At 49.6% G+C, this 27,824-nt stretch overlaps 1 long non-coding RNA gene across 2 annotated transcripts; it reads right to left on the bottom strand.

The window, feature by feature from the left end:
• Positions 1 to 853: 853 nt before the first annotated feature.
• On the bottom strand, positions 854 to 14,601 carry LOC148137966 (uncharacterized). 2 transcript variants are annotated; one of them, XR_015754131.1, is made up of 3 exons: positions 13,919 to 14,601; positions 11,791 to 11,914; positions 854 to 970 (listed from the first exon to the last, which is right to left on the bottom strand). It is a non-coding gene; the product is annotated as an uncharacterized LOC148137966 (long non-coding RNA). The 2 variants fall into 2 exon arrangements; XR_015754130.1 differs by having other exon boundaries at positions 14,120 to 14,601.
• Positions 14,602 to 27,824: the final 13,223 nt, after the last annotated feature.

The raw sequence follows: 27,824 nt of genomic DNA, 5'->3' as shown, positions 1-27,824 counted from the left end.
AAGGTTTATAAAACCAAGAGTATACAAAAGATGAATTGCCAAGATCTTTACCCCAGGGTAGGGGAGTCCACAACTAAAGGGCATAAATGTGAGGTGGATAGGAAAGACTTAAAAGGGACGGGAGGAGAACATTTTCCACACAGAATATGGTGTACATATTGAAGGAACTGCCGTGGCAATTGCAGAGAAAAGTACATTAAAACACGTGAAATAAACTTGGGCAGGAAAATGGAGAGGAGAAGGTTTGAATGGATATGGGTCAAATGCAGGCAAAAGCAACTCTTTCAGGGACACTGGACAGCATGGACTAGTTGGATCAAACCAAAGGTTCTGATTCAGTTCTGTTTGGTTCTGTCATTGGAGGAGGGGACTACTGAAATGAGGCATGTTGTAGAGACTGAAGCAAGTTACAGAGATAGGGATGGTAGTCTGGAATGCAGTAGATTTCAAACATGTGGAGGGACTATCGGGAATGGAGGAGGTCACAGGGACAGGAATGGTTATTTGAGTTACAAATTATCGAAGACATCGGACCATGAGACATGCCATAGATATAGTGTTGGAGATCCCAGGCAGCATTCCCACACTCTCAAGGGAGGCCTGCTTTCCCCACTGTGCTGCTGATGCTCACTAAGACAGCACAGGCCTGGATTGATAACTGTGACACTCCTGATGCTGTCTTAGTACAACACAACTAACAGTAGGGGTGGTGATTGAAACTGGGGTGTGTCTGTACTGTGCTCCCCCACCAGCATTGGTTCTATGTCATGTCTTGTTAGCCGATGTTTGGATCCCTCTCATTGCTCTCTGCTCTGTGCACTGTGGGTGATCTTACCTCACTGCAGGATTTATTGAAGGCTTCAGATCTCCCTCCCCTTTTTCTCACTGGCTGATCAACCATCTTCAACGAGGTGATGAACAAGAGACCCAGAAGATGGGAAGTATACTGAGTCAGGAACTTCCTGAGAACCTACAGGAGACAGAGAAAGAGACAGAATGGAAAATTAAACTGATGTAGTGAGGGCTACACACTTCGAATGGCACTGAGTCCCACAGAAATCTGGAAAATCCCAGTTTCCATCTCTGGCCTGTGATGCCTTATCTCGCTAGAGTGGAGAATTCTGTTGGCTCAGAATCTGTGTAGCTGCAAGAGTGAGAGGCACTGACACAGGCAGCAATTAGACTCTCACAGTGAGGTATACCACATGGAGAGATACTGAATGATATCACCAGAGTGCTGGAAGGTATCAGGCTCAAACAATTGTGTGGGAAGAAGGGGTTCTGTTTCATGATGCACTGGTACCAGTGCTCGGGGACAAGCAGGTGAAGTGATGACCAAGTGATATTATTGGTAGAGCATAGATTCAAGCCCTCAGCTAATATTCAGGGGAGGCTGGTTTGAATCCCACCATCTGAAATGGTGGAATTTGAAATCAATAATTTTAAACATAATAATTAATAATCCATAAATAATATGAAACCACGGCTGATGTACAAAAAATCCAAACACCTGTCCTTTCGAGAAGGACATCTGCCATTCTCACGTGGTCGGCACGACATAACCACAGCGAAGTGTGTGCCTCTTAATTACCCTCTGAAATGACCGAGCAAACTATGCAGTTCAAGATCAGCTAGGGCTGGGCTCGAGCGGCTGGTCAGCCAGAGACACCCACATCCCCCGAGTGAATAAAAACAATCCCATTTCACTGGGCCCCAATGGAACTGTAATGGGACCAGTGTCCTCCCCACACATGTCGGTAGGTTTATGGACAGGGGTTTAGACTGACAGAGAGGATGCAGGGACTGGGTTCAGGTGAAAGGAGCTTTCCAAGTCCAAAGGGAAAAAGTGAAGCATCGGAACAGCATGGGGATGTGGCTGAAAGACAAGCAGAAAGGAATGGGAAGGGACAGAGTTTAAGTAAAACTGTACATCAGCAAATCGGTTTGTGATAGGAGATTGTGGGAAAGAGTAAATCATGTTTTTTTTTGAATGGACAAAGTCTCTGCAATAAGGTCGATGGATTTGTGACACAGATGAAAGAGCTTTAGGCACCAGGGAGACCTGGTTACAGGGCGAACAAAAGGTGGAACATGAATTTTCAATCGTTCAGAAATTCAGACAAAATGGGCAATGCTAACAATAATGGATAACAAAGGTATCACAGAGGAAGTATTTGGCCTCAGGTCATGAAGTACAGTCAGTCTGAATGTAACTTCTGGCTACTACTTGCCAAGGATACAAGCAGCAGAACAGTTTTAGACCACCGAACAGCATTCCATTGCTCATCACTGCATTAAGAAGGAAAACATTGGAAATTTTTAACAAAGACATTGTGATAATTTTGGGATATTTCAATATTCGCATAATCTGGGATTGTCACACTGACCCAAGAGTGATATTGGAAGAGGAGTTCAGAGAATGTTTTTCAGTTTCTTTGAATAACACATTGTGCAGTTGGCTGGGAATGTAACTATCTCTGATTGACCATTGTGCGATGAAACTTAGTGAATGAGTAATGTCACCTGGAGAGATCCTCTGGGAAATTGTGATTAAGTGCAGTTTAAAGAAATGGAGAGTTTTCAAGTGAATCACAGAAAGGACAAGCCACAACTAGAAATAAAAATCACCGTTTACATGAGTTTGAGAGGAGAACTGACAACGGTAAACAGGCTAAACAGACTGAAACATATGTCTGTAAATGAACAGTGGAAAACATTTGAAGGAACAGTGTAAATCACTCAACAAAAGGATATTCCGTTCAAAGACAAAACCTCAGAAATAATTTCCCACCCCGCTTCGGACAAAATGGATCAAATTAGTTATCAGGCTTAGAAGATCACCGAACGTTCTTAAAAACCTGAAGTGAGAGTATGAATTATGAGTACGTTTTAAGGGGATTGCAAAGGGTCTGCGAGCAGGAGGAGGGCAGTGGGAAGGGGAATCATTGTCAGGGTTTATTGACACGATAGGAACAAGGGCAGCTGAAGGTGCTGGAGGTGGTGAGAGCATTTCAAAGAGTGGTCAGGGCCTGAACGGTGTTACAAAGCCAGGACGAATTGCTGCAGCTGCAGCTGATGCAGAGGTAGGGAGGGACATATGTATTTTTATTTATTCATTCATGGGATGTGGGTGTCACTGATCGGAACATCATTCTTTGTCCCCACAGATAATCGCCCAGAGGATAGCTCAGACTCAGCCATATTGTTGTTGGTCTGGAGTCACATGTAGGCCAGACCAGGTTAGAATGTCAGATGTCCTTCCCTAAAGCAGGTAAGTGAATCAGATGAGTTCATCCGATTGATCAATAATTCGTTTATGGTGATCTCACCAATGTCTTGTACAGCCAAACCTGACAACCCAACTCCTACTCTCAATGCTCTGCCCAATGAAGGTAACCATCCCAAACTCCTGTTTCACCAGCCTGTCTACCTGTGACATCACTTTCAAAGAACTGTGTACCTGCATCCCCGGGTCTCTGATTGACAATATTTTCAGGGCCCGAACGTTAACTGTACAAGTCCCACCCTGTTTTGTTTCACCAAAATGGAACACTTCACCTTTATCTAATTAATTTCATCTGCTATTCTCCAGCTCACTTTCGCAGCAGTAGTGTCCATCCTGTTGTATCACAGATAACCTTATTCGCTGTCCACTTTACCACCAATTTCAGTGTCACTCAAGAAACGTACTTATCAGGAAACCAATATTCCCTTCCAAACCATTTATCCAAACATGCATCCAGTTAGAAAAACAACATGTCTCCCATCACCCGCTGTCTCTTACCATCAAGCCAATTTTGTATCCAGTTGACTAGCTCCTCCTGAATGCCATATCCTTTTGCATTGATCTGAGCTTATTATCCAGTTTACCACATGGAAGATAGAAGTCAGAACAGTACAGCACAAGACCCTTCGGCTATGATGTCATGCTAACCTTTTATGCAACTATAAGATCAAACTAACTACGTACCCTTCATTTTACTGTCATCCATGTGCCTATCCAAGAGTCTACTAAATGTACCTAATGTATCTAATTTTACTACCACTGCTGGCAGTGCATTCCACCCACCCGTCACTCTCTGTGTAAAAGACCTACCTCTGACATCTCCCCTTAACCATCCTCCAAACACTTTAAATTATTCCCCCTCATAATAGCCATTTATGCCATGCAAAAAAGAAATCTCGCACTATTCACTGTCTATGCCTCACACCATCTTGTTCACCTCGACCATGTGACCCCTCACCCTTCTTCATACCAATGAGAAAAGCCTTAGCTCCCTCAAAATTTCTTCATAAGACATGCTCTTCAGTCCAGGCAGCATCCTGGTAAATCTCCTCTTTACCCTCTCTAAAGCTTCCACATCCTTCCTGTAATGAGGGAACCTGAGCTGAACACAATATTCCAAGTGGGGTCTAACCAGGGCTCCATAGAGCTGCAGCATAACCTCACGGCTTTAAAACTCAATCCCCCAGCTGATGAAAGTCAACACAACAGATTCCTTCTTAACAACTCTATCAGCTTGGGTGGCAACTTTGAGGGATCTATGGGCATGGAACCCAAGAGCCCTCTGTCCCTCCACATTGCCAAGTCTACCGCCTTTAACCCTGTAATAGAAAATTAAGTTCGACTTTCCGAAATGAATCAATTCACACTTTTCCAGGTTGAACTCCATATGCCACTTCTCAGCCCAGCTCTGCATCCTGTCAATGTCCTGTTGCAACCTACAACAGCCCTCCACACTATCCACCACTCCACCAACATTCGTGACAATGGCAAACTTACTAACCCACTCTTCCACTCACACATCCAATTTATTTATAAAAATCACAAACAGCAGAGTTCCCGGAACTAACCCATGCAAAACACCACTGGTCACCGAGCTCCAGGATGAATGCTTTCCATCCTTCATCAGCTTCTGTCTTCTGTGAGGCACGAAATCTGTATCCAGACAGACAGGTTTCCCTGTATCCCATGCCTCCGTAATTTCTGAATGAGCCATAAACGTGTTGTCACGTTCTCGAAGGATTCCATAAGATTTGTAAGGCATGACCTGCCCCTTACAATGTCAAGCAGACTATCTTTAATGAATCATAAATCATGTCTCTCAGAGTCCTCCTCAATAATCTGCACACCACAGACATAAGACTGACAGGTCTGTAATTCCAAAGATTCTCCCTATTCCCTGTCCTGAACAAGTAAATAACATTTTCCTGCCTCCAATCATCTGGTATGTCTCCAGTGGACACTGAGGGTGCAAAGGTCATCGCCAAAGGCTCAGCAATCTCTTCCCTCGCTTCCTGTAGTAACTTTGGACACCGCTTCGGGTGCAGCAGATTTATCTATTCTTATGTTTTACAAAATTCTCAGCACATCCTCCTTCTTAACATCAACCTGTAAAGATGTATCAGCCCTTTTCATGCTGTCCTCACAAATGACAAGGTCCATCTCAGTCGTAAATACTGAGGCATAGTATTTATTAACCATCTCCCCTACCTCCTGTGACTCCAGACACAAGTTCCCTCCACTAACCCAAATCAGCCCTACCCTCACTCTGGCCATGCTCTTGGTCCACATGTAAGTGGAGAATGCCTTACAGTTTTCCTTAATCCTTCCCGATAAAGCTTTTTCATGCCCCCTTCGAGGTGTCCTAAGTCCATTCTTCAGTTCCTTCCTGGTACCTTCAGAGAATCCCTACAGTGTGGAAACAGGCCATTTGGCCCAACACCTCCAAACCAAACCTCCAAAGAATATCACAACCAGACCCATTCCCCACCATATTACTCTACATATTCCCTGACTCAAGTGCCAAACCTACACATCCTTGAACACTCTGGGTAATTTAGCATGTCTGAGTCACCTAATGTGCACATCTTTGGGCTGTCAGTGGATAGTGGAGCACCGGGAGGAAACACACGCAGACGATGGGAGAACATGCAAACTCCACATACAGTCACCAGGGGCTGGAATTAAAATCAGGTCCCAGGTGCTATGAGGCAGCAGTGTTAACCACTGAGACACCGTGCTGCCCCATGTAACCATCTAGAGTTCTATTTGATTCTTGCTTCCCCAACCTTAAGTCAGCTTCGTTCTTCCTCTTGACTAGACATTCTACATCCCTTAGAGCCTTGTCAAATGCTTTGCTGACGTCCATGTGGACAACATTGACTGCTGTGCCTTCATCTATCACTTGGCAACCTCCTCATTCCTGATGAAGGGCTCTGGCCTGAAATGTCGATTTTCCTGCTCCTCGGATGCTGTCTGATCTGCTGTTCTTTTCCAGCAACACGCTGTCAAGTCTGATCTCCAGCATCTGCAGACCTCACTGTCTCCACTTCTTTAAGAGTCAATCCGGTTTGTGAACCACTTATCCACTCACAAAGCTATGCTGACTATCTCTAGTCAGCCCTTGCCCTTCTGAATATACTTAACTCCTTTCTCTCAGAAGCACCTCCAACAACTTACCCATCACTGGGCTGTCACTTCCTGGCTTTTCCCTGCAGCCTGAAGTGATGGAACAGCGTTAGCCGCCTTCCAGTCTTCCGACACCTCACCGTGTCTGTTGATAATGTAATTATCTATGTTAGGGACACTGCAATCGCTTCCCTAGCTTCCCACAATGTTCTAGGATCGATCTAATGAGCTACTGAGGATTGATCGACCTTTATTTGTTTTAAGATTACAGCGCTTTCTCTTCTCTGTTGAGCATTCTTGCCAGGATATCACTATTTATTTCCCAAAGTTCCTGAGCTTCCGTGTCTTTCTCCACAGTAAATTCTGACAACACTATTTTGGCTAATATCTCACCCATCTCCTCTGGTTCCACACATAGGTGACTTCATTGAGCTTTAACGGGCCCTATTCTCTACCAGGTTACTCATTAGCCCTTCTGGAAACTTGTGCAAAGGCATCTGAAAATTCAAATAATCCATAACCTCCGTACCAACACACTTCTCCGACACCCTTATCTACTCTGCCATTATTTTTCACACCAACAAATAAAATCCAACAGGCTCAATAACAAATTCTCTTGTAGGAAAATGTGTTTCTAAGGGTCCAGTTATTGTTTATTGACATATCCTTTCTCACACATTTCAGCATGTTTCTGACTTACTGTCAGGCTAACACTATTTGGTTTCCGACTGACAGCAGAAAGGGTTGTGGGAGTTCTTGCTTATCAATCTGAAAAATGTAGCTTAGTAGCTCTTCAGGTAATAGAGGAGACAAATCAAATGCTGGTATTTATTACAAAGGAAATGGCGTCTAAAAAAGGGAGATCTAGGGTAAGGTACAATCAGACCACACCTAGAATATTATGAGCAGTCTGAGTGCCCTAAGGAACGACATTGTCACATTGGAGGCAGGCCAGAGAAGGGTCACTCGGCTGATCCTGAAAAAAGCGGGATTTTCTAATGGGAAGAGATGGAGTAGACTGAGGTTGAACCCATTGACGTTCAGAAAACATGAGAGCGAAGTTGAATGAAACATTCAAGATTCTGGGAGGCTTTGACAGTTTAGATGCTAGGAAGTTAGAACACAGAACAGTACAGCACAGTAATAGGCCCTTCCGCCCATCATGGCTGCGCTGTCCAGGATGCTATTCTAAATTCGTCCCATCTACCTGCACATGGTCCATATCCCTCTATTCTCTGCCTGTTCATATTTCTGTCTAAATGCCACTTCAATGCTTTGCTCATATTTCTGCTTGTCCGACCTCCCTCAGTAACTTCCACTCTCTACGTTAGAAAAACATGCATCACACATCTCGTTTAAACTTTCTCTTTCTCACCTTAAATCTATGTGCTCAGCTATTTGAAACTGACACATTGGAAAAGACTTTCCGACTAACCACATGATCTGTCCCTGTCCTAATGTTGATTTCCTGCACCTGGTCGCCTGTCAACCTCTGATACTCTCACAAAACAATCCAACTTTGTTAAATTTCCTCTTACACCTAACACTCCCTTCAAAAACCTAACACAGGCAACGTGCTGATAAACCCCTTTTGTACCCTCTCCAAAGCCTCCCCATCCTTCCTATTGTGTGGAGATGAGAACTGCACACAGTACTCCAAATGTGACCAAACAAACATTTTATAAAATTACAACATCAGATGCAAACCACTGTACCCAACGTTGTGACCGAAGAAGGGCAGTGTTACATTTCCTTTCTTTCCCATCTAAAACATTTGTGTTGCCATTTTCAGGGAGTTACTGACTTGCACCAAGATCCTTCCGTACATCAATGTCCCTCAGGATGCTAACTTTCTTCTTGAATTTGACATGACCTCAGACTTGTCCAGCTTAAACTCTATTTGTCATTTCTCTGCACATCTTTCCAACTGATCTGTAACCTCCTGCAACCTTGGATCACCTTGATTATTAACATCGACTCCACTAATTTTCATGTCATCTGCAATAATGATCTCTGTCACTTCCTTTTGTCTCAATGGTGTGAGAATCTGTACCCAAAGAGCATAAAATCCCAGCAAGGGCTCACCCATTTAAGATGGAGATGAGGAGGAATGTATTCATTCAGAGGGAGTGACTTTCTGGGAATTCCTGACTGCAGGGGGCTGTCGAGGTTGGGTCATTAAGAATATTTACAACAGACTTGGTCAGATTTTAATGAATCAGGGAGACAAGGGTTTTGTGGAAAAGGCTGGTAAATAGAGTAGAGGATCATCAGATCAGCCATGATCTGACTGAAGGACAGAGCATACGCAATGGGCCAAATGGCCTAATTCCGCTCCTCCATCTCATGGTCGGAACTCAAACTCAGTATGTCCTGCATAACATTATGGGGCTCAGCTCACGAAATACCTATATAATGGGATTACTAGATATTTATTATTACACAGCATTTGATCTATAAAAGACAATTTTGTTGATGGCTCCTTGATGTGATGTTATAGTAAAACATTTCGTATACAATCCAGGATTCCATCCCGGCTCTGATACTCATTAGTTATCCAGTCGGGATGGAGACTACTGTCACACACAGTTACTGTACTGCCCTTGCTACAAGTACATTCAGTATCCTGACTGTAACCATAATGACATACCCATCACTGTCTGGTTCTTATAAAAGACTTCCTGCTAAGAGCTGCTGCTGCTTGCTTATTCTCAGCTCCACTCAAATAAGACTCCAAATTTTGATCTTCACTTCCACATGAATGGCTCATTTCTGCGTTCACCTCATCCTTTCTTCACAACATGTTGCCTTTTGGCTAGCCTGCCTCGATCCCACAAAACCCTTCAGTATTCACTTCCATGCGATGGCCATTCTGCAGCCACATCTCAGGAATGACAGGTCAATCATATCTGTGCACTGTCATTCCATCTCATTTATGGCGAATGCAGGGAGTCATTCCTCAGTAGTGGAGAGTTGAACAGATGGAGAGAAGTTACAGGGAAAGGGAGGCTTGCAGGGGCTCGAGGATGCTCGAGTTAAACAGAGTTACATCTGCTCAAGAACGTCAGAGGGACAAAGAGGTTTGGGGATTGGAGGAATTTACAGAGAGAGAGGGAGCTGGGTTAGATTCTGGAGATAGGGATAGGGATGGATATAGGTTAGCGGCAGGAAGACTGATAGGCACAGACAGAGGGTCATAGACATAGAGTCATAGAGATGTACAGACTGGAAACAGACCCTTCGGTCCAACCCGTCCATGATGGACAGATACCCCAACCCAATCTCGTCCGACCTACCAGCACCTGGCCCATATCCCTCCAAACGCCTACAATTCATTTATCCATTCAAATGCCTCTTCAATGTTGCAATTGTACCAGCCTCCACAACTTACTCCATACACGTACCACCCTCTGCATGAAAAAGTTGCCTCTTAGGTCTTTTTTATATCTTTCCCCTCTCACCCTAAATCCATACCTTCTAGTTTTGGACTTCCCGACTCCAGGGAAAAGACTGTCTATTTACTCTGTCCATGCCCCTCATAATTTTGTGCACACCTCAGCCTCCGACGCTCCACGGAAAACAGCCCCATCCTGTTCAGCGTCTCCCTATAGCTCAAATACTCCAAACCTGGAAACATCCTTGTAAATCTTTTTTGAACACTCCCAAGTTTCACAACATTTTTCTGATAGGAAGGAGACCAGAATTGCATGCAATATTCCAACAGTGGCCTAACCAATGTCCTGTACACAACATGACCTCCCATCTTCTGTATTCAATACTCTGACCAATAAACAAAAGCATACCAAACGCCATCTTCCCTATCCTATCTACCTGCAACTCCACTTTCAAGGTGCAATGAACCTGCACCCTAACGTCTCTTTGTTCAGTAACTCTGCCTAAGAGCTTACCATGAAGTGTATGATTCCTGCTAAGATTTGTTTTCCCAAAATGCAGCACCTCGCATTTATCTGAATTAAACTCATCTGCCACTTCTCAGCCCATTGGCCCATCTGGTCAAGATCCTATTGTAATCTGAGGTAACCTTCGTCGCCGTCCACTACGCCTCCAATTTTGGTGTCATCTACAAATTTACTAACTGTAGTTCTGATGCTTGCATCCAAATCATTTATGAAAATGACAAAAAGTAGAGGACCCAGCACCGATCCTTGTAGCACCCCACTGGTCATAGGCAACCAGTCTGAAAAACAACCCTCCACCACCATCCTCTGTCTTCTACCTTTGAGCAAGCTCTGTATCCAGTAACTAGTTCTCCCTGAATTCCATGAGATCTAACCTTGCTCATCAATCTACCACGGGGAACCTTGTCAAACGCCTTACTGAAGTCCATATAGATCACATCTACTGCTCTGCCCTCATCAATCCTCTTTGTTACTTTCTCCAAAAACTCAATCAAGTTTGTGAGACATGATTTCCCACGCACAAAGCCATGTTGACTATCCAGAATCAGTCCTCGCCTTTCCAAATACATGCACGTCCTGTCCCTCAGAATTCCCTCCAACAACTTGCCCACCACTGACGTCAGGCTCACTGGTCTACAGTTGTCTGGGAGTTTCAGGGCGTTTCAGGGAGAAGAGTATTTTATATACTAACAGAGATATGGAAGGTTGTACTGACTGAAGACGTTTAAAGATGTAAGTGGACTTCTAGGCTCTGGAGACGACGGAGATAGGAAAACAATGGACAATGCCAGGTTGCTGGGTTGGAGACAGTTACACAGATGGGGACGATTGCTCAAACTGAAAGAGGTTCCATTGTCGGAAGGGTTGGTGGGGGTAGGGGGTGGCGGGGTTGAGGGTGAAGTTTACATCGATTAAGTTCGAAGAATTGGAGAAGGATAAGGAGATTACATTTTTTTCACAGCTAAGGAAGGATTGTAGGAGCTGGAGTAGTTTTCACAGATAGGGAAAGACGAAGAGGTTAAAGTAAAATACATTGACATGGAGGGTGGTGTTGGTAGGAGGAGTTTACAGGGATAAGCAGCACTGTCAGGGTTTACAGGGATGTAGTAATTTAGTATCTACTGGAAAAATGTAGGGATTAGGGTGTTAGGGATTGGAGAACCTGAGAGAGCATTGTTTGAAATCTCCTCTAATGCACACAGAGAGAAGATTATTGGGACTGGAGGATATTACAGAGATCACTAATATAGCATGGGGCAGGATTGATGCCTGGGATCTCTGTGCTGACTCAGTGAGTACCAGTACAGCAGAGGTGAGAGCAGGACTCTCACAAGATGGTGGGAATGAAGCATAGAATGTAGCTTCCTTGCTAAGCTCTGTATCTATGTCCTGTCTTCCGGGTCTGAATAGAGAAGGCCACTAACTACTCCCTGTGCTGTTTACGGTGAGTGATCTTACCAGCTGCAGGATTTACTGAAGGCTCCAGATCTCACTCTCCATCTCTCTCTGGCTGACCAATTGTCTTCAATGTGGTAATGGACGAGAATTAGGAATTCGGCTAAGTCCGGAGTATCCTGATTACCTACAGGAGACAGAGAAACAGACAGAATGGGAAATTAGACTGAGACAGTTAGGATGACTCATGTAGAGTAGAACTGAGTCCAACAGAGACCTGGAAAATCCCAGTCTCCATCCCTGGCCTGTGCTGCTGCGTCTCTCTGGAGTGGAGAATTCTGTTGGCTCAGAATCTCAGACCAGCTGCAGGAGTGAGAGGCGTTGACAGAGGAGAGATACTGAGTGATATCACCAGAGTGCAGCAGGTTTACTGAATCAAACAATGGTGTCAGAAGAAGTGAGTCTGATGCAGTGGGAACTGCTACCAGTTCTCATGGAGAAGTCAGCTATTTTATTGGGATGGTACAGTGGTGGAACCAGTGCCCTGGTTAATCATATGACCAGGATTATGCAGAGTGCTTTAAACTGACACACATGAGGAGTACAGAGCTCAGCTGAAAGGAAATCCCAATTCTATGGGGAAAGGTTAAAATATTGAAACATCGGGACGTGGCTGAGGAGAAACAGAAAGAAACAGGAAGGAAGTGAGTTTAATTAAAATTGTACATCAGCAAATATGTTTGTAACCGGAAATTGTGATAAAAAGTAAATTACTGTTTCTAAATTTCGATGAAAGAAGTATTTGCAATAAGGGATATGCACGTCTGACTTGTGAATTCTACCTAATCACATGCAGGGAGACATGGTCACAGGGTGAACAAGAAGGTGGGGCATTAAGGCCCCTTTTCAGCATTACATTGTGAGACACTGGATTAACAGGGAATTATTTGAATTTGTAACAAAGGCATTGGGATAACAGTGAGGGGATTCAACTTTCCTCTCTCATCATCGCATTGGTGATGGGTCACAGACGAGGCTGACTATCTCCCACGCTCAGGGGGTGTGTGTTGGTGGCTGTACAGACCAATGTGGCTTTCCACAGACTCTGTTACACTTGGGGCAGAAGGTGGCCATGTGAAGGGGGTGGGTGCGGCTTTGGGCTGACAGTGCGCTCCTTGTGCTGTTTTCTCCTGATTCCCCACAGTAAATCCTAACACTTCTTTTTCCAGATCTCCCCCATCAACTGTGATTCCACATAAACCGCCTCAGTGACCTTTCAGGGGCTCTTTTCTCTCCCTCGCTATACTTTAGCTCCTGTTGAAACTTGTCAAAATGCTTCTGGAATTTTAAACATCCACCACCACCAACAGCCTCCCACACCCCTATCTATTCTGCCACTTATGCTCATACCAAAATTTTAATACAACAGATTTGAAAATATTGCGCTTCTACAAAACCATATTTTTCCCATTGTTCCTAAGCGTCCGGTTATCATTTATTGTCGTATCATTTATAATACAGTCCAGCATGTTCCCAACTTGCAGTCAGGCTAACACAGTTTGGTTTCAGGTTGACTGCACAAAGGGTTTTGGGCGGCATGTTCAACACAACATCGTTGGCCCGTTCCTGTGCTGCATTGTTCTACGTTCTATGTAACTCTTTAAAAATTATCTCGATCGTGAAAAGGATCTCGACCGTGAAAAGACTTGCGCCTCTCAGGGATGAAAGAGAAATGAAAGGGATTGTGGGGGAGGTGGATTGGTCAGGACAGGGAAGGGGAGATGGGGTGGTAAGAACAGGGAAGGGAAAACAGTGTGTAAGAAGGAGCATGAAGAATAAAAGCAAGCAGGAGCATAGGGAAGTCTGAGTGATGTTTGTGAGGGAGGCCACATATACGATTGGAATAAATTAACAGCACATAGCTTAGGGACATGCAGTGATGAAACCCTCATTTGAACATGACTGGACGGAATAACAATAAACTATCACATCTGGTTAAAATCCACATCATTAAAGGTGACACATGTTGGACAATGGAAAAGAGATTGTCATGCAGGACAGGGATGAAACAGAGCATTGGATGGACATGGATTCTGATCCCCAGTAAAGGGATCACACCAGGGCCTGACCAATGAACCACAGCAAAGCAAGTTCAGTATTGAGTTATAGTTGAATGCTCGATAATATTCACCACTGAACCAATTTCATTGTCCTTAATGTAAACTCTTAGGCTGGACCTTGTAGCTGAGAAGATAGCACAGAACTGGAATCAGAGAAAAACTTCAGTTTTCATTACTTCCATTTCTCTGCAAAATGACATGACAAAAGACACATGTTGAGACACATTCAGAATAAACAAATATATCTCTTGGTTTGAGTGCTAAACGTCCACCTGTTAAAGGAGTTTCCAAAATCCACCACCATCAACTCAGGACGGGAATTTACAAAGGCTTTGAGAGATCCCGTACTTTCATGACAAGATTATGTTGTAGAGACAATTGAGAGATTCGATAGATGCATCCCACTTTAAGGTATTTTTTTCTAACCGCCGATTTTGTTCTTCCAAAGATTATTTTAAAAACAAAAGGTTGTAATACAGAGAAAAAAAAGTTATTTATGAACAGAATCAATCTTCTGAAATCACTGAATTGAATGGCGGGTGTAGCTACCCAGCATGCGCCGCGGTACTCAAAGCCCACTATACACGCGACAGGCGAGGGCAGCACATTGGCAGTACCGACTTTATCTCCGTTGAAAATGGGGAGAGACGCGCTTTTCCACACGGTAAGGCTGCAGGAGCTGGAGAGCGTTTATAAACCATTTCAGCGAGAAGCGAACACCTTGAAAAGTAACTTGCAGTTAAATGTATCGCAGTTCCGAGGTGAACAGCCGCCATCTTGTCCGGGGATGTGGACGCATGCGCAGACTATCCATTACGTCACAGTGCCGGGCGGGTCCTCAGGGTGACTCATGCAGATGCTGAAAATCAGAGAGTCAATCAGACAGTGCTGGAGGAGGTCAGCAGTGTCTGGCAGGAGATGTTAACGCAGATACAGAGTGAACCATTCCAGTATTGTGTGCACCTTCTTCAGAACCCATTACCCGGGTGCTGCAGTGTCCTCGGCGGTAGCTTTAAAACAGCTTCGCCCTCAGGTGATCTTTGAAACAAACAGCAGTCTACCTGAATCTCTGGATTTTTCTACAGGTGATATTTTTAACCAACCTGTTCAGATGTGTAATGTCCCATTTGTGAAACAGGCCTTCTTAGTTAGAGGGGAGTTCCTCAGGGTCGAGTCTTTGGCCCAACCATCTTCAGCTGCTTTACCAATCAATTTCCCTTCAGAAGTCGGGATGTTGGTTGACGATTGGACAACATTCAGCATCATTTTCTACTGCTTAAATACTGATGTAGCGCATATCCATATGTTCAGGTTATAAGTTTGCTTTCTGAGCTGTGTTCAAATTAAGAACAATCTTACAACCTGAACCTTAACCTAAGCTAAAAATGTTCTCAAAACTCGCATACTTACATGTAGCAAGACCTGGACAGCATCTAAAATCTGCACAAGTGGCAAGTAACACCTGTATCACATCCGTGCCTGGCAAAGTCCATCTTCAACAAGAGAAAATCTGAGTATCCCTTGTTGACATTCAACAGCAATATCATTGTTGAATCCTCCATGAGCCGCACTCCGGGGTGTAATATTGATGAGAAGCTGAACAGGACTGACCATACAACTGTTGGTGCAGGATCAGGGCAGAGGCAAAAAGTCTTGCAGTGCTCAACTCACTTCCTGACTCCCCACCTTACAAGATGTAAGTCAGGTGTGATACGGAATCCTCTCCACTTGCCTGGTTGAATGCTGCTTCAACAATGCAAGAAGCGGCACGGTGGCACAGTGGTTAGCACTGCTGCCTCACAGCGCCAGAGACCCACATTCAATTCCCGCCTCAGGTGACTCTCTGTGTGGAGTTTGCACATTCTCCCATTGACTGCGTGTGTTTCCTCTGGGTGCTCCAGTTTCCTCCCACAATCTAAAAATGTGCAGGATAGGTGAATTGGCCAAGCTAAATTGCCCATAGTGTTGGGTGTAGGGGAATGGGTCTGAGTGGGTTGTGCTTCGATGGGTCGGTGTGGACTTGTTGGGCCGAAGGACCTGTTTCCACACTGTAAGTAATCTGAGCTTGTCAACATCTGGGACACAACAGCACTTTTGATTGTCACCAACCTTCACCATTGCCTTTCGTCACCATTGATGTCTAGGAGCAGCAATGGCTATCATCTCTTGTGTAATATCATTCTGTGTAGGGGGCTGTGCTCTCCACCAGTTGGCGAGGTACATTCTGCAATAGGTTTGCACCTCAGAATACACAATGTCTCACGTTCCTTTTTGCATTTGATGGTGCTTTTTGCATCTTTCGAGATGATTGGATCATTTGTTTGGGAGGCGGTGTGGAATAGAGAAAGGAAGTCTTTCTGAAATTGGATTTGTTTGATCTGAGAATTTACACTGTATGGACCGCGATAATATTTGAAAATCATTTCACAGAGAAATAGTTTAAAAGAACTGGAGATCAGTGGGACAAATCAAACATAACATAAGGATCCAACAAGTCACTAAATTCATTTGGACATAAAGGGAACATGTTTATCTGGTATGTCAGTGCGCAAAGGTTTCCAACAACATTGTATGTGGTCACGCACCAACACAGACAGACAGTCAGACAGACAGGCAGACACACACACGCACACACACATATAAGAGTGTGAATGTTCCAGTGAACTGACTGCAGAAATTATTTAACATTATCCAGTTAACAATCTAAAACAATTCACAGACAGAGAAGCCATAAATATGTTGTGTTTATGGGAAAGGATTCACCAGAGCATCCAACTTGGAGATATGTGAGGAGATCAGCACCATGGAAATGTCTAGATGGTGAGAAGAATTGCAAATTCCCAGACCAGCTGGAGACTCCTCGACACAGACATTCCAGGGAGAGATCGTTCACCTTCTCAATGTGTGGGAAGAGATTCATTTTGTCATCCAGCTTCATGTCACACCAGTGGCTTTACACTGAGAAGAGACCTTTCCCCTAACTGTGGGAAAAAGATCTTTAAGATCTGTAAAGATCTTAAATTCAATGGTCATTATTTAACATTAGCCTGTTCACATGGAGGAGAAGTCATTCAACTGTTCCATATGTGGGAAGGTATTCACTTGTGAATCCAGCAATGTCTTTCTCTTTCTTTCTTGATAAGAGACTGAAGATTTTCCCCACTACAGATGTTACACTAACTGATCTATAATACCCCATCTTTTGTTTACCTTACTTTTTAAACAGTGGCGCCACATTTACTATATTCTAATCTGCTGGAATTGCCCAAGAGTCCAGCAAATTTGGAAAATTACTGACAGTGCACCTGTTCTATCCCCCGCTGTCTCTTTTAGCACCCTGGGATGCATTATACCAGGACCAGGAGACTTGTCTTTTTTTCGCTCCATGAGTTTGCCCAACACTAGCATCTCCGTAATAATGTTTGTTTCCAGGTCCTCACCCACTCCATCTCTTTGTCAATCACTGGCATGTTATTCGTGCCCTCCACTGTGAAGACCGATACAAAATACCTGTTCAGTGCCTCAGCCATTTCATCACATCCCATAACTAAATGCCCCTTCTCATCCTCTGAAAGACCAAGATTTACCTTAGCCATTCTTTTTCATTTAAAGTTTTCATAGAAACTTCTTCGATCTGTCTTTAAATTCTGTGATACATCTTTTCTCTCCTGTTCTTTCTTATGGTTCTTTATCGCTCTTTTTGTGGCTTTCTTTTGACCTTTAAAGCTTTCCCAATCTTCTGCTGTTTTTGACCACTTTGCGTCAACGTTCAATGTGATCGCCTCCCTTATTTTCAGATTTGGAGATGCCAGTGTTCGACTGGGCTGCACAAGATTAAAAGTCACACAACACCAAGTTATGGTGCAACAGGTTTAATTGGAAGCACACTAGATTTTGGAGGGACGCTCCTTCATCAGGTGATAGTTGAGGGCTCAATCCTAACACAGAATTTATAGCAAAAATTTACAGTGTGATGTAATTGAAATTATACATTGAAAAATTGATTGTCTGTTAAGCCTATCATCTGTTAGAATACAGTGATAGTTTCACTTCTTTCATGTATAAATCACAAAACCTTTTTTTAAAAGTCGCATTCTCGGATTAGCTCTTAACAATGGTGATAGCTACATAGTATGTTGACGGTGTTGGCCCCCTGTGTTCTCTGCCTATGCCATGATATTTTGATGGATTCTAATCTAAAAAGTGAGACAAAGGAGTTTTACATAAATTCATGCAGTTTTTGAGCTCAGAATTTACATGAATGCATGTAGTTTTGGAGTAAAATACAATGTAACCCTAAAAGTACAAAGAGGGCATAGGAGAGGGGATAAGGAGAAGGGGCAAGGGGAGGGGAAGGAGGGGGAATTGGAGGGAAAGTAGGCTGAGAGTGGAGGGAGGACAGAGGAGGGAGGAGGGGATTAGATGGGAAAAGGACAACGGTTGACAAGGACAGGGAGAGAAGGAGGAGCAAAAGGCGGGGGGAAGGCGAGGGGAAGGGGAAGGAGAGGATCTGGAAGGAGAGGGGGAAATGGGGGAGAAGGACAGGTGGGAAAGGCTGGGGAGGAGTGTGGGTGGATGGAGAGGTGGTAGGAGATGGGACTGGGGGAAGGAGAGAGGGAAGTGGAGGGGGATGAGGCTGGGGAAGGTGTGGGGAGAAGGGAGGGAGAGGGAGGAGAGAGGAGGGAGGACGTAGTGGGGAGAAGGGGTGGGAGGAGAGCGTGGCGAGGATAGGGAATGGGGAGAGGGAAGGAGATAGTGGCGGAGAGGAGGGCGGAGGAAGGAGAGTGGGAAGGAGAGGGGACGAACAGGGGTAGGTAGAAGGCGAAGGGGGTGAGGAGAGAGGGAGGAGGAGGGGTGGAAAATGAGAGAGGGGAAGGGGAGGGGGAAGGAGAGAGGGGTAAGGAGCAAGGGGGAAGGGGAGGGGGAAGGAGAGAGGGAAGGAGAATGCGGCAGGTAGTAGATGGCTTGGGAAGGAAGAAGAGGGGTGGAAGGAGAAGACGGAAGAACAGAGGAGGTGGGTGAAGGAGTGGGGATAAGGAGGGGGAAGGAGAGGGTTTGGAGCGGATGGGGCAAGGGGAAGGGAGAAGGAGAGGGGGAAGGAGGGCGAAAGGAGGGAAGGTGCGGTGGGAAGGAGGGAAAAGTGAAGGAGTGGAATGTAGAGCAAGGAGGGAAGGGTGGGGTAAGGGGGAGGAGGAAGAATAGGGGAGGGGAAGGGGCAGGAATAAGGAAAGAGAGGCAGGGGAGCGAGGGGCGAGCAAACGGGGCAATGAAGGGTATGGAAGGAGGGGGAAGGAGAGTGGGAGCAATGTGAGAGGAGGAGAAGGTGGGAACAGATGGGGAGGAGGGGTGGAAGCGGGTGACAAAGTGGGGGAGGAAGGACAGGGCAAAGGGGGGGAAGAAGAGGGTATAAGGATGGGGAAGGAGAGGTGCTGGAAGTAGAGAAAGGACGGGGGGAGGTGGGGTGGGAAGGAGGGGGAAGAAGAAGTCAGGAAGCGGGGGGGTGGAGAATGGGGAGGAGCGGGGAGATGGAGGGGGGAATAAGAGGATATGAGGAGGGAGGGAAGGGGAGAAGGGAGGAGGAGATAATTGAAGGAGATTGGGAAGGGGAGCGGGAAAGTAGAGTGGAGAAAGAGGGGGAAAGGAGAGGGGAAGGTGGGAAGGAGGTGTGGGAATGAGGGGGACGGAGGTGTGGGAAGGAGGGGGAAGGGGATGAGGAAGGGGAAGGAGGGTGGAGAAGGAGAGGGGAGGAGAGAGGGGGAGGAAAAAAGGTGAGTAGAGGGAGAGAGGAGAGGGAGAGATGGGAGAATACGAGGGGAAAAACAGAGGGGGTAGGAATGAGGGGAGAAAGGGGTGGAGAAGAGAGGGAGGAAAGGGTGGGGAAGAGGGGGAGAGGGAGATGGTGAAAGAGAAGGCGCGAGAGTGCGGAGAGCAGAGGTCGGGAGGTGGAAGGAGAGGAGAGAAAGGGGGGAGGTGGGATGAGAGAGGGGAGGAGAGGGTGGGTGAGGAATTAGGGGAGGAGTGAATGGGAAGAGGGGTGGAGGAGGGAGAGGAGTGGGGGCTATGAGAAAGGGGGAGGAGGGAGTGGGTGAGGTGTTAGGGGAGGAGTGAATGGGAGGAGGTTTGGAGGAGGTGGAGGAGAGGGGGCGAGGAGAGGAGGGAGGAGGGGTGGAAGGAGAGGAAGGAAAGACAGGGGGGTTGAGGTGGGAATGAGGGAGATAAGGAGTGGAGATGGAGAAGGGGTGGAATGGGATGGCGGCAAGGAGAGGGGGAAAGAGATGGGGAAGGACGGGGAGTTTGGGAGAGAGGGGTGGGGTGAAGGAGGGGTGGGAAGGAGGGGTAGGGGGAAGAATAGGGATGGCGAAGGTGATGGTAGGGGAGAGGTGAAAGGGGTGAGGAAGTGTGAGGGAAGGAGGCAATGAGGGGGCAATAAAGGATGTGGAAGAAGGGGGTTGGGGGTTAAGGAGAGATGGAAGGAAGGTGGGGGAAGGAGAGTGGGAAAGAGGAGAGGGAGGGCGGAGTGGGGTGGAAGGAAAGGGGAGGTGAGGGATGATGGAGATGTGGGGAAGGAGCGGAGCGGAAGGAGAGGTGTGGAGGACAGGGGAGGACGGGTTGAAGAAGCTGGGGCATGCAAGGTGGAGGAGAGGCCAGGAGGACAATGGGAAGTTGTGTGTTTGGAGAGGAGGTGGGGGAAGAAGTGGGGGGTGTAGGAGGGGAATGGGAGGAGCGGTGGACAGACGTGGATGGAGGAGGAGGAGAGGGAGGATTGAGAGTAGGGGCAGGATGGAGGGAAGGAGAAGGGGATGGAGGAGGGGGTAGAGGTGGAGGAGAGGGAGGATGCGAAGGGGATGGAGAGGGGGTGGGGAGAGGATACAAGGGGGGAACAGAGGAGGTGGGAATAAGGGGGAGAAGAGGGGGAGGAGAGGGTGAGGAGAAGAGAGGAGAAGAGAGGTGTGAAAGAGGGGAGGAGAGGGCGGGAGAGAATTGGAGAAGAGAGGGGGAGAAGAGAGAAGGGGAAAGAGAAGGCTGGAGATGGAGGAGCAGGGAGGTGGGGAGGTGGAATGAGAGGAGAGAAGGAGAGGAGAGAGGGGGAGGAGAGAGGGGAAGGAAGTGGGACGGAGAAGGGGGAATATGGGAAGGGGGTGATAGAGGGGAATGAGATGGTGGGTGCAGAGAGAGAAGGGTGAAGGGGGAGGAATAAATGGGAGGAGGGGAGGAGGGAGAAGAGACGGGGAAGAGAGGGGGAGAACAGGGAGGAGAGGGGAGGAGAGAGGGAGGAGGAGAGTGGGGAGGGAGGACGAGAGGGGGAGGGAGGGAGAGATCGGGAGGAGAGAGGGGAGAGGAGAGGGGACGGAGAGAGGGGGAGGGAGAGTGGGGAGAAGGTTGGGGGAGAGAGGGGGAGAAGAGAGGGTGAAGGTGGGGAGGAGGCGGGGATAAGGGGATTGGGGTTAAGAGACAGTGCAGAGGAAAGAAGGAGTGGAGAGAGGGCTGTAGGAGAGAGAGTGTAGGAGAGAGCTGGTAACGGGGGCGTGAATGGGAGGAGAGATGGGACGAGGGGTAGGAGGAGTTGGGTAGGAAAGGGAGAGATGGGTGAGGGGAGGAGAGAGAGGGGAGAGGGGAAAGAAGAGAGGGGAGAGGAGAGACGGGAGGGGGAGAGGGGAGAGGAGAGCGGGGAGTGGGGAGAGGGAAGAGAGGAGAGGGGAGAGGAGAGAGAGGAGATGTGAGAGGGGAGAGGAGGGAGGGGAGGGGGAGAGGGGAACGCGGATAGGGGAGAGACGAGAGGGGAGGGAAGAGAGAGGAAAGGAGAGAGGAGAGAGCAGAAAGCAGAGAGGGGAGAGGAGAGAATGATGAGGAGTGAGGTGGAGGGTAGAAGAGAGAGGGGAGAGGGGAGAGGGGATGGGTAGAGGGGAAAGGACAGAGGAGAGAGGGGAGGGGGAGAGGCGAGAGGAGAGAGGAGAGGGGGACAGAGGAGAGGGGAAATGGGAATGAGGAGAGAAGGGAACGGGAGAGGAAAGATGGAAGAGGGGAGAGGAGACGCGGAGAGGAGAAAGGGAAGATGTGAGGGGGAGAGGAGAGAGGAGAGAGGGGAGTGGGGAGAGGGGAGAGGAGGCAGTTGAGAGGGGAGAGGAGACGCGGAGAGGAGAAAGGGGAGATGTGAGGGGCAGAGGAGAGAGGAGAGAGGGGAGTCGGGAGCGGAGAGAGGAGAAGGGAAAGGGAATGAGGGGAGAGGGGAGATGGGAGAGGAGAGAGGAGAGAGGGGAGTGGGGAGAGGGGATGAGGAGAAAGTGGTGAGGAGAGAGGGGGAGAATATGGGGAGAGGGGAAAGGGGATGAGGGGAGAGGGGATGGGAGAGTGAGAGGAGAGGGGAGAGTGGGAGAGAGGGTAGAGGGGATGAGGAGAGAGGAGAGAGGTGGAGATTTGAGAGGAGAGGAGAGAGGAGAAGGGGACAGATGAGAGGGCAGAGAGGATGAGGAGAGATTGGAGAGGGAAGAAGAAATAGGGGAGAGGGGAGGGGGAGGAGAGAGGAGAGAGTGGGGTGGGGAGAGGGGATGCGGGGAGAGTGGTGAGGAGAGAGATGAGAGCGGAGACGGGAGAGGAGAGGGGAGAGCAGAGAGCAGAGAGGAGACGGGGAAAGTGGATGAAGAGAGAGGAGAGAGGGGGAGTTGAGAGGGGAGAGGAGAGATGGGCGAGTCGAGTGCGCAGCGGAGAGAGGAGAGAGGGGAGAGAGAAGAGAAAAGAGGGGAGAGGAGAGAGGGGGAGAGGGGATAGGGGAGTGGAGGGAGGTGAGAGGAGAGAGGGGAGTGGGGAGAGGGGATATGGGAGAGGGGAGAGGAGACTGAAGAGAGCAGAGAGGAGCAGGAGAGAGAGGAGAGGGGATAAGGAGAGAGGGGAGAGAAAAGAGGGGAGAGGAGAGAGTGGTGAGGAGTGAGAGGAGACTAGAGAGGAGAGAGGAGAGGGGAAGAGAGGAGAGGGGAGAGGATATGAGGAGAAGGGGATAAGGGAGCGGAAAGAGGGGAGAGTGGACAGTTGAGGGGAGGAGGAGAGGGGTGAGGAGGGAGGAGAGGGGAGAGGGGGAGAGGGGAGAGCGGAGAGCGTAGTGGGGAGAGGAGAGAGCAGAGAGGAGCAAGGAGAGTGGGAGAGGGGGTAGGGGATAAGGCGAGAGGGGAGGGGGAGTGGAGAGGGGGAGAGGTGCGAGGAGAGAGGGGAGAGTAGTGAGGAGTGAGAGGAGTGGGGCGAAGTGAGAGGGGAGGGGGAGATGGGAGAGGAGAGGGAGTGAGGGGAGAGGGGAGAGGAGAGGGGAGAGTAGAGAGGCGAGAGCAGAGAGTAGAGAGGGGAGATGGGAGAGGAAAGTGGGGAGAGGGGAGAGGAGAGTGGAGAGAGGTGAATTGGGAGAGAGGATGAGGAGAGAGTGGTGAGGAGAGAGGGGAGAGGAGATGGGGAGAGGGGAGAGGGGATGAAGAGAGAGGGGAAAGGGGAGAGGACGAGTTGAGAGGATAGAAGAGAGAGGGAGAGGAGAGACGGACGAGCGCAGTGCGCAGCTGAGAGAAGAGAGCGGAGAGAGGGGAGAGGGGGCGGAGAGAGGGGTGAGGGGAGGGGGAAGAGGGGAAAGGAGGGAGGGCATATTGGAGAGGGGAGAGAGGGGAGGTGTTGAGGGGATAGGGTAGAGGCGAGAGGGGAGAGGGGAGGGGAAGGAGAGAGTGGTAAGGAGTGAGAACAGAGAATAGAGGAGGGAGGGGAGACGGGGGAGTGGAGAGGGTAAGGAGAGAGGAGAGCGGGGAGGGGGAGAGGAGAGGGGAGAGAGGAAAGAGGGGAGAGGGGAGAGGAGAGTGGGGAGAGGGGAGAGGGGAGAGGGGAGAGGAGAGAGGAGAGGGGAGAGAGGAAAGAGGGAAGAGGGGAGAGAAGGGAGGAGAGAGGAAAGAGGAGTGGGGCAAAGTGTGATGGGAGAGTGGAGAGGAGAGACGAGAGTGGTGAGAGGGGAGGGAGACAGTGGAGAGGGGAGAGGAGAGAGTGGTTATGAGTGAGAGTAGCGGGGAGAGGGGAGAGGAGCGAGGAGACAGTTGTGAGGAGAGAGATGAGAGCAGAGAGAGGATGGGGAGATGAAGGAGTGGTGAGAAGTGAGGGAAGAGGCGAGAGGAGAGTGCAGAGAGGGGAGAGGAGAGGGGCAGAGGGGAAATGAGCGGGGAGAGGGGAAAGCGAAGAAACGAGGGTGAGAGAAGGTGGAGGGAGTACAGAGCAGACAGGAGCAGGGAGGGCGGAGTTGTGAGGAGTGAGAGGAGACAGTGAGGGGGAGGGGAGAGAGGGGAGTGGAGAGGGGAAAGGATAGATGAGAGAGGAGAGATGGGAGAGGGGAGGGGAGGGAGGAGAGGTGGATAGGGGAGTGGGGAGCGGAGAGAGGAGAGAGAAGACACGGGAGAGAAGAGGGCGTGAGGGGAGAGGGAGAGGAGAGACTGGAGAGGAGTGAAAGGGGAGAGTAGAGGAGAGAGGGAGGGGGAGAGGGGAAAGGAGAGAGGAGAGAGGGGAAGAGTGGAGAGTGGACAGGAGAGAGTAGTGAGGAGTTAGAGGAGTGGGTAGAGGTGAAAGGGGAGAGGGGGAGGGGAGAGGAGAGAGGGGAGTTGGGAGAGGAGAGATAGCGGAGGGGACGGGGAGAGGGGAGAGAGGAGCGGAGAGTGGAGAGAGGGGACACGGGAGAGGAGAGGGGGTGAGGAGAAGAGGAAAGAGTGGTGAGGAGTGAGAGGGGAGAGTAGAGGGAGAGAGAGGACAGGGGAGAGGGGAAAGGAGAGAGAAGAGAGGAGAGAGGAGGAGAGGTGAGAGGAGAGAGGGGAGGGAGGGAGAGTACAGGGGAGGGGGATGAGGAGAGATGGAAGAGAGGAATGGAAAGAGGGGAGAAGGGAGGGGGAGAGGAGGGAGGGAACAGGTGAGAGGAGAGAGAGGAGAGAGCAGAGAGGAGAGGGGAGAGGGGAGAGGGGAAAAGGAGAACGGGGACAGGGGAGAGAAAAGAGGGGAGCGGGGAAAGGGGAGAGGAGATGAGGAGAGAGGGGAGAACGGAGAGGAAAGAAGTGAGACCGGAGATGGAAGAGGAGAGAGGAGGGAGGGGAGGGGGAGAGGGGAGTGGGGAGCAGAGAGAGGAGAGAGGAGGGAGGGGACACGGGAGAGGAGAGGGGGTGAGGGGAGAGGGGATAGGAGAGAGGAGAGAGGAGAGAGGAGTGAGGAGAGAGGGGAGTTGGCAGAGGGGAGAGGAAGAAGGGGACGGGGAGGGGGAGTGGGGAGCGGAGAGAGGAGAGAGGTGACACGGGAGAGGAGAGGGGGTCAGGGGAGGGCGAGAGGAGAGAGTGGTGAGGAGTGAGAGGGGAGGGTAGAGGAGAGAGAGGAGCGGGGAGAGGGGAAAGGAGAGAGGAGAGGGAGAGAGAGGAGAGGGAGAGAGAGGACAGGGGAGAGGGGATGAGGATAGAGGGGAGAGAGGAGAGGAAAGAGGGGAAGAGGAGTGAGGGTAGAGAGTAGAGAAGGGAGGTGAGAGGGGCGTGAGGACAGGGGATGAGGAGATAGTGGTGAATAGAGAGCGGTGAGGTGAGAGGAGAGAGCAGAGAGGAGAGGGGAGAGGGGAGAGGGGATAAGGAGAGATGGGACGGGGAGAGAAAATAGTGGAGGGGGAAAGGGGAGAGGAGAGACTGGTGAGGAGTGAGAGGAGAGGAGAGAGGAGAGAAGGTGGAGAGGGGAGAGGAGATGAGGAGAGAGGGATGAAGGGAGAGAAAGAAATGAGAGGGGAGAGGGGAGAGCAGAGAGGAGAGAAGAGCGAGGAGAGGGTAGAAGGGAGAAAGTATAAGCAGAGAGAGGAGGGGGAGAGGAGAGAGGGAGAGGTGAGAGGAGAGAGGGGCGAGGGGACGGGAAGCGGAGAAAGTAGTGAGGAGTGAGAGGAGTGGGGCGAGGTGAGTGGTTAGTGTGAGATGGGAGAGGCGAGGGGGAAAGGTGAGAGAGGAGAGGAGAAGGAAGAGAGCAGAGAGCAGAGAGGGGAGAGGAGAGAGGAGAGAGTGGTGAGGAGTGTGAGGAGAGGGTAGAGGAGAGAGGGGAGAGGAGAGAGGGGAGGGGAAGGGAAGAGGAGATAGTGGTGAGGAGTGAGAGGGGAGAGTAGAGGGAGAGACAGGACAGGGGAGAGGGGATGAGGATAGAGGGGAGAGAGGAGAGGAAAGAGGGGAAGAGGAGTGAGGGTAGAGAGTAGAGGAGGGAGGTGAGAGGGGCGTGAGGACAGGGGATGAGGAGAACGTGGTGAAGAGAGAGCGGTGAGGTGAGAGGAGAGAGTAGAGAGCAGAGAGGAGAGGGGAGAGGGGAGAGGGGATAAGGAGAGAGGGGACGGGGAGAAAAATTGGGGGAGGGGAAAGGGGAGAGGAGAGACTGGTGAGGAGTGAGAAGAGAGGAGAGAGGAGAGAGGGTGGAGAGGGGAGAGGAGATGAGGAGAGAGGGGTGAAGGGAGAGGAAAGAAATGAGAGGGGAGAGGGGAGAGCAGAGAGGAGAGAACAGCGAGGAGAGGGTAGAAGGGAGAGAGTATAAGCAGAGAGAGGAGGGGGAGAGGAGAGAGGGAGCGATGGGAGGAGAGAGGGGCGAGGGGACGGGAAGCGGAGAGAGTAGTGAGGAGTGAGAGGAGTGGGGCGAGGTGAGTGGTTAGTGTGAGATGGGAGAGGCGAGAGGGGAAAGGTGAGAGAGGAGAGGAGAGGGGAGAGAGCAGAGAGCAGAGAGGGGAGAGGAGAGAGGAGAGAGTGGTGAGGAGTGTGAGGAGAGGGTAGAGGAGAGAGGGGAGAGGAGAGAGGGGAGGGGAGGGAAAGAGGAGATAGTGGTGAGGAGTGAGAGGGGAGAATAGAGGGAGGGAGAGGACATGGGAGAGGGGAAAGGAGAGAGGAGAGTGGAGAAAGGGGGAGAGGTGAGAGGAGAGAGGAGAGGGAGAGAGAGGACGGGGAGAGGGGATGAGGAGAGAGGGGAGAGAGGAATGGAAAGAAATGAGAGTGGAGGGGGAGAGGAGGGAGGTGAATGGTGCGTGAGGCCAGGGGATGAGGAGAGAGTGGTGAGGAGAGAGCGGAGAGGTGTGAGGAGAGAGGAGAGAGCAGGGAGGAGAGGGGAGAGTGGAAAAGGAGAGAGGGGACAGGGAGAGAAAAGAGGGGAGCGGGGAAAGTGGAGAGGAGATGAGGAGAGAGGGGAGAACGGAGAGGAGAGAAGTGGACGGGAGAGGGGAGATGGAAGAGAGGAGAGGAGGGAGGGGAGGGGTAGAGGGGAGTGGGGAGCAGAGAGAGGAGAGAGGAGGGAGGTGATATGGGAGAGGAGAGGGGGTGAGGGGAGAGGGGAGAGGAGAGAGGAGAGGGGAGACGGGTGAGGAGAGAGGGGAGTTGGGGGAGGGGAGAGGAAGAAGGGGACGGGGAGGGGGAGTGTGGAGCGGAGAGAGGAGAGATGGGACACGGGACAGGAGAGGAGGTGAGGAGTTCGCGGACTGGGGAGAGGTGAAAGGGGAGAGGGGAGAGGGCAGAGGATAGGAGAGAGGGGAGAGGAGAGAGGTGATTTGGGAGATGGGAGAGGAGGGAGGAGAGAGGGGAGTGGGGAGCGGAGAGTGGAGAGAGGAGACACGCGAGAGGAGAGGGGGTGAGGGGAGGGCGAGAGGAGAGGGTGGTGAGGAGTGAGAGGGGAGGGTAGAGGAGAGATAGGAGCGGGGAGAAGGGAAAGGAGAGAAGAGAGGGAGAGAGAGGACAGGAGAGAGGGGATGAGGAGAGAGGGGAGAGAGGAGAGGAAAGAGGGGAAGAGGGGAGAGGGTAGAGGAGGGAGGTGAGAGGTGCGTGAGGACAGGGGATGAGGAGAGAGTGGTGAAGAGAGAGCGGTGAGGTGAGAGGAGAGAGGAGAGAACAAAGAGGAGATGGGAGAGGAGATAAGGAGAGAGGGGACGGGGAGAGAAAAGAGGGGAGAGGGGAAAGGGGAGAGGAGAGACTGGTGAGGAGTGGGAGGAGA

The sequence above is a fragment of the Chiloscyllium plagiosum genome, unplaced genomic scaffold, assembly GCF_037043375.1.
Source record: "Chiloscyllium plagiosum isolate Xiang-an unplaced genomic scaffold, Cpla_swu_hap1 HiC_scaffold_42, whole genome shotgun sequence".
NCBI classification, from domain to species: Eukaryota; Metazoa; Chordata; class Chondrichthyes; order Orectolobiformes; family Hemiscylliidae; genus Chiloscyllium; species Chiloscyllium plagiosum.
The sequence above is the reverse complement of the archived record's forward strand: the minus strand, read 5'-3'. Positions and strand labels throughout refer to the sequence as shown.